Genomic DNA, 11,389 nt, shown 5'->3' with positions numbered 1-11,389 from the left:
TCCCGGGACCCCGCTTACGGCCCCGCCCCCTCGCCTGGCCGGGCTCCGGCGGCCAATCCCGTGCGACGGGGCGGGGCGTGCGCAGGTCTCCCGGAGCTGGCCTGGTGTCCAGCCAGAGGGACGGCTTCTGGCGGCTGTCTCGGTTCCACCCTCACTAGCTGTGGGATCTTCTACCAGTTACGCACACCTCTGAGGTATGTAAGAATCTGCCTTGATGCTCATTCTGACACCCCAACTCATGCCCTGAAACACTCCTGAAAAGACAACGTGGAGCCGCGGAAGATGAGGGGTGGGGGCACCTTCGCCACGTCAGGGTCCCGATGCCTACCTCGTAGTCTGATCAGAACATTTAATGAGATTGTGTATAAAGCACTTGACAACGGGCCTGGCACAGAGCTGGTCCCTGATGATGGTGAGGCGGTTCCCTCACCTGCCTGAAGAAACGCTCAAGGCATGCTTTAGCTGAAACACCTGTATCAAACACAACTCCTTAGCCTGGCATTCAAGGCGTCTGTAGTTTGGCATTTACTCTTATTTCTTGCAACCCCTTTGCACCTGTAATTCAGTCTGAATGTAGTACTTCTCTATGATTTCTTGGACAATACCTCCCAGGAAAATTTGCCGCCTGTCACTTATCACCAACTAAGCATGACCAAATTCTTTCTCGGCTTAAAGGTATAGCTCAAATGTTGCCTCCTGGAGAAACAAATGTTTTCCTGATTATTTTTCCTCCCCCACCTCCTGACATCCCCAGAGTAATCTTTCACTCCTCTCGACTGGGAAAGATTTTTCTCTATGCATCTATTCAGTACAGTTCAGTCGCTCAGTTGTGTCCGACTCTTTGCGACCCCCTGCAACAAGCCAGGCCTCCCTGTCCATCACCAACTCCCGGAGTTTACCCAAACTCATGTCCATTGAGTCAGCAATGCCATCCAACCATCTCATCCTCTGTCATCCCCTTCCCCTCCTGCCCTCATCTTCCCCAGCATCAGGGTCTTTTCAAATGAGTCAGTTCTTCGCATCAGGTGGCCAAAGTATTGGAGTTTCAGCTTCAGCATCAGTCCTTCCAATGAATATTCAGGACTGGTTTCCTTTAGGATTGACTGGTTTGATCTCCTTGCTGTTCAAGGGACTCTCAAGAGTCTTCTCCAACACCACAGTTCAAAAGCATCAGTTCTTCAGCGCTCAGCTTTCTTTATAGTCCAACTCTCATATCCATACATGACTACTGGAAAAACCACAGCCTTGACTAGATGGACCTTTTTTTGCAAAGTAATGTCTCTGCTTTTTAATATGCTGTCTAGGTTGGTCATAACTTTCCTTCCAAGGAGTAAGTGTCTTTTAATTTCATGGCTGCAGTCACCATCTGCAGTGATTTTGGAGCCCCAAAAAATAGTCAGCCACTGTTTCCCCATCTATTTGCCATGAAGTGATGGGACCAGATGCCATGATCTTAGTTTTCTGAATGTTGAGCTTTAAGCCAACTTTTTCACTCTCCTCTTTCACTTTCATCAAGAGGCTCTTTAGTTCTTCTTCACTTTCTGCCATAAGGGTGGTGTCATCTGCATATCTGAGGTTATTGACATTTCTCCCGGCAATCTTGATTCCAGCTTGTGCTTCATCCAGCCTAGCATTTCTCATGATGTACTCGGCATAGAAGTTAAATAAGCAGGGTGACAATATACAGCCTTGACGTACTCCTTTTCCTATTTGGAACCAGTCTGTTGTTCCATGTCCAGTTCTAACTGTTGCTTCCTGACCTGCATACAGGTTTCTTAAGAGGCACGTCAGGTGGTCTGGTATTCCCATCTCTTGAAGAATTTTCCACACTTTATTGTGATCCACACAGTCAAAGGCTTTGGCATAGTCAATAAAGCAGATGTTTTTCTGGACCTCTCTTGCTTTTTCGATGATCCAGCAGATGTTGGCAATCTGATCTCTGGTTCCTCTGCCTTCTCTAAAACCAGCTTGAATATCTGGAAGTTCATGGTTCATGTATTGCTGAAGCCTGGCTTGAAGAATTTTGAGCATTACTTTACTAGCATGTGAGATGAGTGCAATGGTGCTCTGGTTTGAGCGTTCTTTGGCATTTCCTTTCTTTGGGATTGGAATGAAAACTGACCTTTTCCAGTCCTGGGGCCACTGCTGAGTTTTGCAAATTTGCTGACATATTGAGTGCAGCACTTTCACAACATCATCTTTTAGGATTTGAAATAGCTCAACTGGAATTCCATCACTTCCACTAGCTTTGTTCGTAGGGATGCTTTCTAAGGCCCACTTGACTTCACATTCCAGGATGTCTGGCTCTAGGTGAGTGATCACACCATCATGATTATCTGGGTCGTGAAGATCTTTTTTGTATAGTTCTTCTGTGTATTCTTGCCACCTCTTCTTAATATCTCCTGCTTCTGTTAGGTCCATACCATTTCTGTCCTTTATTGAGCCCATCTTTGCATGAAATGTTCCCTTTGTATCTCTAATTTTCTTGAAGAGATCTCTAGTCTTTCCCATTCTGTTGTTTTCCTCTATTTCTTTGCACTGATCACTGAGGAAGGCTTTCTTGTCTCTCCTTGCTATTCTTTGGAATTCTGCATAATCTTTCCTTTTCTCCTTTGCTTTTTGCTTCTCTTCTTTTCACAGCTATTTGTAAGGCTTCCTCAGACAGCCATTTTGCTTTTTTGCATTTCTTTTTCTTGGGGATGGTCATGATCTCTGTCTCCTGTACAATGTCACAAACCTCCGTCCATAATTTATCAGGCACTCTGTCTTTCAGATCTAGTCTCTTAAATCCATTTCTCACTTCCGGATTTGATTTAGGTCATCTTAGGACGCCTTAGTCAGTTACTGGTATTTAGGTACCTGTCGTCTTCTCTACTGGAAGCTCTTTGAAGACTGAATCCGTGCCTTATTTATCAGGATTTACAGTACTTAGCACTAAGCAGAGCTCAGAAAATACTTGTTGAAAGAGAGAACAAATCAATGAATGAATGTGTTTAAGAAGATAAGAGGGAAAGAAAAAGAACCATTAAAAAAATTTATTGAAGTATAGTTCATGTACAATGTAGTGTTAATTTCTTATGCACGGCAAAACCACTCAGTTATACAGATGTGTGTGTGTGTATATATATATATATATATATATATATATATATATGAACCATTCTTAAAGCCTGCAGAATTGCAGCAAACATCCAGGGTTTTGCTTTAGATACTGTCTGTCCCTTCACAATTTAACCCATTTCCCTGACTGCATTTTGTGACTTCTTGCTTCTCTTAAACTTCCGAATATTGATACTCATTTTGAATTGTTCTAAATCAGGGAGGGTAAGCAAGGAGTGTGGCTTTTCCTAAGTGAAGATTCCATAGTTATATACTTCAGCTCCCAACTTTGGAAAATGAGTTTATGTTTACCCAAATATAACAAAACATACATGATGCCTAAAATTTTCTTCTATAAGAACCAGAAATGTAGTTCTTTTTAGAATTGAAAGTTAAGTCAAATGCAACTAGAGAGGCTAACAAACAAACAGAAACTAAAAACACCTGGCAATCTAGACTTCTGCATGCATGCTCAGTCGCTCAGTCGTGTCTGACTCTTTGCGACCCCTTGGACTGTAGCCCACCAGGCTCCTCTGTCCATGGGATGTTCCAGGCAAGAATACTGGAGTGGGTTGCCATTTCCTTCTCCAGGGGGACCCCAACCAAAGGATTGAAACCTATTGCTGGCAAATATGGAGATGAAATAAAGCAAACTTTAAAATAAAAAACTTGAGAGACTTTGTTTTCAGTAGACATACAAAAAAGGAATATTAGAGTATCCTTCAAGCAGGAGGAAAATTACCCACTTGGAAGCCCAGACTGACAAAAAAGGCAATTATGTGAGGGAATTTAAGTAAACACTGACCATATGAACAAAACCAATAATAAAATCTTGGATATATATATACATACATATATATATATATATATATATATATATCAACAAGATATATATATGAAAATATAAAAGCAATAATAAAAAAATTGTTGGATAAGTTGGGAAGGTTGGGAGGAATGGAATAGTCTTCAAGCAGAAAGAAAATTAATACTAGATGGAAGCTCAGAAATGGAGTGAAAAGTATTAGAGAGGGTAAATAAGAGGACATTTAAATTAGTATTATATAGAATAATTCTAATAATGGTGATCTCATATAATCTCTATGTGTTACTTTCTTCTGTCTTTTTCTTTTTGGATTTTATGAAACAGAAGTTTAAGATCACGGGTTAGAAGATATCACACATTTCAAAGAAATGTGAAAGACTTGTGTTTCTAATGTTGAACTTGATTTCCCTTAAACTTGTTTCTTTTTTAAAAATAGAATTTTTTTCTTGGGCAATATTTCCCCATTCCTGTATAACTTTGTGTGACACTGATGCTTACTCAAGAGAGCCCATGGTACCTAGTGTTTTTTACTTCTCTAGTGTTAGAATATCTTTTTGTTTTTGTTGAAGATGCAAATGAAGTATGTATATGCATAACCTGTTGAATTCACTTTTGTGCCATTTTTGTTAATATAGTAATTGGTACAACTTTTTGCATATGTTGGAACTGATTTTACACATCAGGTGATAGAGGATGTGCCAGATGGAAACCCAAGAGATTCCATACAGAGCTCTGTGTGTAGAGCTGTGTATAGAAAGAGTGGTTTATGGTCTTGGGCTTCTAGAATATCATACTGAAATCTTCACTCAGTTTGCCATCAGTAAGTGTCTACTTTTGTGACTGACATCTGTGACTTTCAGGGGCCTTGTTCACTTATAATATGTTGCCCAGCAATTTACTTAATGTTAAATCATGGGTAGAATATCCATTGATAATTTTATGAAACTGCAAGTCATATAATCTATAAATTTTTTAAACATATAAAAATTTTGCTTTCACAGTCAACTTCGGGATTTTAGAATAAATTTCTGTGAGTTTTCACACTCTCCTTTTATTTGACTGTTTTTTTGACTCAAACTGATGTGTAGCCATTTATACTGTTTGGAAACATAGCCGTCTGTGTTTATTCTTAATTTGTTCTGCTGAATACTCTATGTTGTTCATTTTTAGAATGGTATTTTGACTATAGATTCTTCTTTTAATTAACTGACTCTTGAAAACCGGTATTATTAGTAATGTTTGATTATTATTCAAGTGAAATTAGTTTCATGATAAAAGAAATACTTGAGAGCACCCACCCAGGGATCTACAAGAGGGAGAACTGGAGTGGAGGTCAAAAGGCAAAGAGTAGAGGTCAAAAGGCAGAGAAACCAGCAGATGTCAGCAATTGCATGGGGGTGGAGAGAACAACTGGAGTTTGAGCAGCCAGGATGTGAAGAGCCAAGATCTCAGCAGAAAGGGAGATACAGAAAGGCACTTAGCTCTTGACACTTGTTTTCAGTTTCAGATATTTGCTGATTCTTCAGATACATGGATTAGAGGCTATACAACTAAGCAGAAAATGTCTAAAATGCAAAACAGTGTTTTCAATACTCAGAAACTGGAGTTGAACATCTGCCAAGAAGAAGGGAGTCTAGGAAACATCTCATCCCTCTCAACTGATACTCATAGAAGACATCTGCCTAGAAAGAGTGTAATCTAGAGGCAGAGGTATTAGGGGAAACACTGACTGAAACCGCCCATCCTGGCCAGGCACCATAGTGACTATTTGCATAAGTTATTTTAGGATAGGAGGTCCTGGTAAGGAACACGGAACTAACAAGTCATCACCAACTGGAAGAATCCAGGAAGTGTGAGAAGGAGATGCCACATATCCTGCCAACCTTCCAGAATCCTCCTTGCTGGAGTCCATCTTGGCCGAGCAATGCATGCATTCAGGAAGGACCCTGAGTCAGAATGATTGGCCAGAGACAACCTGAAAGCTAATCCCATCACCATGAAACTGGAGGCTGCAAGCCTCGTGGCACAGCAGTTCTCCTGGATTCATTTACCCTGTTCTCTGCCCAGGTGCCCCTTCTTGATAACGTCTCTTCATTTGTCAGCATGTGTGTCTCTTCAGACAATTCATTTCTGAGTGTTAGGAGCCCACTCTCGGACCCCGGAAGGGGTCCCCCTTCCTGCAGCAGAGCAACTTGTAGCCCGACTCACATGAGCCCAGCCCTCACTGTAATGAACTGATCTGCCCTACTTTAGCTGCCTGCCAAAAAATAAGGTCAATGTTTTCTGTAGAAAGATAACATTATCCAGAACATTTGCAATTGTTCATTTGTTCTCCCACATTCAATCAAAAAATGCCAGAGATATCAAGAAAAATGGCCTGAAGAAGCAAACAGTATCATATGAGAACTGCTTAGGGTAGAAATGACCACTACCACTTTCATATTCCCACCAGTCATCTCTGTGCAATAAATAGATAATATACTGCTTTATCATGTCCGCCCGTACCAAACTGTGTCCCATTTAAGCGCAAGTGTTCAATAAATAATGTCTGAGCATCTACTATGTTCTAGGTACTGTGGTAGACGCTGGGCATGGAGAGATGAGAAGACAGATAATTCATTTCCCTCATGCTGCTTATAGTCCAGCAGGGGATGGCAAATAAGCAAAGTGTGATTAGTGCTATAAAAGATGAAACAGGGTTTCATGGAAACATGAAACAGGAAGATCTAACTCAGGTCTAGTGAGTGTGCTGATCACCTTGCACCCCAGTATTCAGCATAATTCTTTTTTAAAATTTTTATTTATTTATTTTATTTTTGGCTGCCCTGGATCTTCGTTGCCGTGCGTGGAATTTCTTCAATTGCAGTGAGCAGAGGCTACTCTCTAGTTGCGGTGCTGAGGCTTCCACTGCAGTGGCTTCTCTTGTTGCAGAGCATGAGCTCTGGGCATGCAGGTTTCAGTAGCTGCAGCAAACTCAGTAATTGCGGCTTGCAGTCTTTAGAGCAAGGGCTCAGTTGTAGTGGACTGGTTTAGGTGCTCCAAGGCATGTGCAATCTAATTCTTGACACATGGAATACACACTCATGGAACACAGAAGTAAGTGAATGTGGTGACTGGATAGAGGCTGAGGAGCAGAGAGGAAGGAGTGACTAGCTCAGTTTCACATCATAAGGGAGGATTTTCACAGAAGATTTAACACTCTGCCCACTTTGACCTCCCACCCTAAAAGATAAGTTTTGAAGTGAAAGAGTTTACCTAAAGGTGGAAAGAGCATCAGTGGTACAAGAAACAGCAAGTGAAAGTTAGGAAGGACAGAAAGAGCTCTGGGCAAGATCAGAAAACACTTTCTTAAGGCTAGTTGAGATAACGACTGTTAAACTTTTATTTAGAGGCAAAAATGTATTCTTCAAAGGAAATATTATGAAGAACCCCAATATATTAAAAAATAAATGGCAGGGCATGGGTTCACTTCACTTCTGAGTGAAGGAAAGCCCTCGATCTCCTGCTGTGACCTCCAAGGCACTTCCAAGAAGAGACTTCGTTAAGCTCATTTTGTAAGCCTGTGGGCTACAGAGTGTTCACGGGAGTCAGGGGGAGCAGGCAAAGCCAGGGAGGCCGCGTGGGGTCTTGAAGGGCTTGTATACCGTGCCAAGTAGGTGACAAAAAGGGCTAAATCTTTTTCATCCACTCAGTATTGAATATTGTAAAATGCCAAAACATACAAAGAGCAAAAACATCAAATCATCAATCCTGCGATTCAACATTTGGGTCCTTTTCCTCACTGAAGCACAGTTAAGCAGTGCAGGGGGTGGGGGCAATTCCACTGCATTTTAAGAAAATGCTTTTGTTTGCAGCATGGAAGGTGATAAGTGACGCCGGAGGCTGTTTAGGAAAAACTGCAATAGGTCAAACAAGTCATCCCTGTTACAGTGGGAAGAAAAAGAATGAACTGATTTGAAAGACATCGTAGAAATCAACTAAACCCTGTGACTGATGGATGGATGCGAATGAGAGAAGGTATATCCACAGTGGGTTTCTGTAGGAAAAGAACCCATTTACTAAGACATGGATCGCATACAGAATGAGAAGCAGGTTTTGGAATGGAAGATCATGAGTTCACTAGTGAATGAGTTAAATTTGATAAGATGCCTGTGCTTCCTGTGGAGCTGTCTAGCTGGCTACAGAAAAATCATGAGGTATACACCTAAAACCATCATGAATCTCAAATTTTGCTGACAGGGAAATCTTTTTTTCAGATTCCTGGGATTCTCCAAACCATATTCCTGCCAAGAGAATTTCTTGTGTAAATCATCATCCTTCGAAATGATCACCTTTCAACTTCCCACCTCCCACCAATTTAATCTCTCCTTTGACGATCATTTTTATTAGAGAAAACAATTCATGGCACAATTTCCTTTGAGAACCTATAATAAATGATTGGGGCTTCCCAGACGGCACAGTGGTAAAGAATCCACCTGCTCTTTATCTCTCTTAGGCTAGATGTGACATTATATTGATATGAGACCAAAGTTGCCAAGGACTAGTAAATACAATCTAAAGAAGGTATCAAAAACTGTTCAAGAGATGGAAAAGAAATGGTGAAAAGTCAAGATCTGACATCATAAGGGCCCCAGTCCTGCCACTGTGTTAACATAAAGTAAAAATTGACTTTGTTTTTGGTGTACACTTCCATAAGTTTTAACATACATACAGATTTTGTGTAAGGAACACCACAGCCAGAACACAGAACAGTTCTGTCCCTCCCATACACAAAACACTCCCGCATACACAAAAACATCCTTCTCCTGAGCCAGGAAGACCGCAGTCTTTCACTCCCACATTTGAAGGGGTGAGGACACTGTTAGCTAAGAAGCCACAGACTCATAATTATTACCAGCTGCTCAGGAAATTCTCCTATGGTTTCTGCCTAAGTTTATTCTCTTTCAGATTTTTCAAAAGTTATCTTTATTTTGTCTACTTTATTTATTATTAGCAGCAAGCAGCAACCCACTTGCTTTAAGCTACCTCCAGTACCTCTTGAGAAGGACACAGAAGTATCTTTGAGGATTACTTTAATATGTTAATTATAAGATTTTTCTAATAGTTATGTTTTTGGTTTTTCAATTAGGATATGGTTGTTTTATGATGTTGTGTTAGTTTTTGCTGTAAACTAGGTTATTTCAACCCACTTTATAGACTAAAACTCACATGGGCTTCCCTTGTGGCTCAGCTGGTAAAGAATCTGCCTGCAGTGTGGGAGACCTGGGTTTGATCCCTGGGTTGAGAAGATTCCTTGGAAAAGGGAAAGGCTCCTGTATTCTGGCTTAGAGAATTCCATGGACTGTATAGTCCATGGGGTCGCAAAGAATCAGACACGACTGAGCAACTTTCACTTTCATTTATCTGTATGTATATATACTATATATATAGTTCATTTTGATCTTTTGGAATTAAAACAAGGGTTGGCAAACTTTTTCTTAAAAGGCCAGATAGTAGAGATATTTTGGGCTTGTGATCCTAAAATGGTCACTGTTGCAACCACCCAACTCTGCCCATTGTATTATGAAGCAGTCATGGACGAAATGCAAATAAATGGGCATGATTGTGTTCTAAAAAACTTTAGTTACAAAAGCAGATGGTGGATCTGCTTACTCTGTCGATCCCTAAGTTAAAATACCTTAATAATTTATCTTACCAGACAACTGGACTCTTGGAAAGATTTTAGTCAATATGATGTATCGAACAGAGAGGATCCTGATTAAATACTGGTGGAAGAAATGGACAATTTAAAAAGCCACTTTATTAATTATTTTGGACACTTACACATTCTTTAACCAACAGTGCCACCTACTGACAAACTAAGAGTAAATAATTTTCTTGTAAAATGAATATTATGGGTGTATGCTCAGTTGCTAAATTAAGTCCAATTCTTTGCAACCCAGGGGTTGTAGCCTGCCAGGCTCCTTTGTCCTTGGGATTTCTCAGGTAAGAATACCAGAGTGGTTTGCCATTTCCTTCTTCAGGGGATCTTTCCAATCAGGGATCAAACCTGTGTCTCCTGCATCATTAGCAGGTAGGTTCTTTATCACTGAGGCACCAGGGAAGTCCCCCAAAATGAATATTATAGAGAAATTGAAAAAATAAAGATTATTTATTCTTTCAACATACATATATATATATGTATGTATGTGTGTGTGTATATATATATATAAAATCTGTGTACCAAGCACTGTACATGGCATTAAACTGTATCAGAGATACAAGGCATGGATGTTTAGCATCTAGGAGGAAGGATAGAGATTAAGCAAGTAACCCTCCAGATGTATGATTAAAAATTTTGGTAAGAGTTACAAAGGAAAGAAACATAGTGAATTTCATATAATAGGAATACATATCTGGGCTTGAGTCATCAAGGATGTCCTCACTAAGAAAGAGATATTTAATCAGAGATGTGAAAGATAACTGGAAAGTAGCCAGTTGAGGGGGGAGTAGAACTTTCCAGGCAAAAAGAGGATGCAGTACGTGTGCAAGCCTTCATGTGGAAAAAGAGCTTGGTATTTTGGAGGAACTGAACCACCAATGCGGCTGGATTGTAAGGAGTGGAAAGAAAAGAGGCTGAAGACGATGCTGGTGAGGCAGACAGGATTTTGCTATAGATGCTGCGTTTTATTGTAATCACAGCTGGAAGCCATTGACAGCTTTCTTAAAAAACAAAGGAATAGAATACTGATTATACTTTAAAAATCAAACTCTGACTACTAAGTCAAGAATTACAGTGGGGGAAAGAATGGAAACAGGGAAGTGAGCAACTATTGCTACTGCTGCTGCTGCTAAGTCACTTCAGTCGTGTCTGACTCTGTGCGACCCCATCCCTGGGATTTTCCAGGCAAGAACACTGGAGTGGGTTGCCATTTCCTTCTCCAATGCATAAAAGTGAAAAGTGAAAGTGAAGTCACTCAGTCATGTCTGACTCTTCGCGACCCCATGGACTGCAGCCTACCAGGCTCCTCTGTCCATGGGATTTTCCAGGCAAGAGTACTGAGTGCCTTTGCCTTCTCCGAGTAAGCAACTATACGTATTATTAAAAACAAAAATAGATACACCTTCAGGGCTTCTGGCTGCCTTGCTTCTGTCAGAACAACTCTCCTGCTGATAACAACTAGAAGAGCTGGTAAAATACATTTTAAAATGTTTTGGGGAGGAGAATGTTTAATTGTAGTAAAAAAGCACATAATATGAAATTTACCTTCTTACATGTACATTTTAGCAGTGTTAACTATATTCACATTGTTGTGTAATTTAGACATGACTGAGAGACTTCACTTTCACTTTTCACTTTCATGCATTGGAGAAGGAAATGGCAACCCACTCCAGTGTTCTTGCCTGGAATCCCAGGGACAGCGGAGCCTGGTGGGCTGCCGTCTATGGGGTCACACAGAGTCGGACACTACTGAAGCGACTTAGCAG

The sequence above is a fragment of the Dama dama genome, chromosome 22, assembly GCF_033118175.1.
Source record: "Dama dama isolate Ldn47 chromosome 22, ASM3311817v1, whole genome shotgun sequence".
In the NCBI taxonomy this organism is placed as follows: Eukaryota; Metazoa; Chordata; class Mammalia; order Artiodactyla; family Cervidae; genus Dama; species Dama dama.
This window is presented reverse-complemented; position numbering follows the sequence as displayed.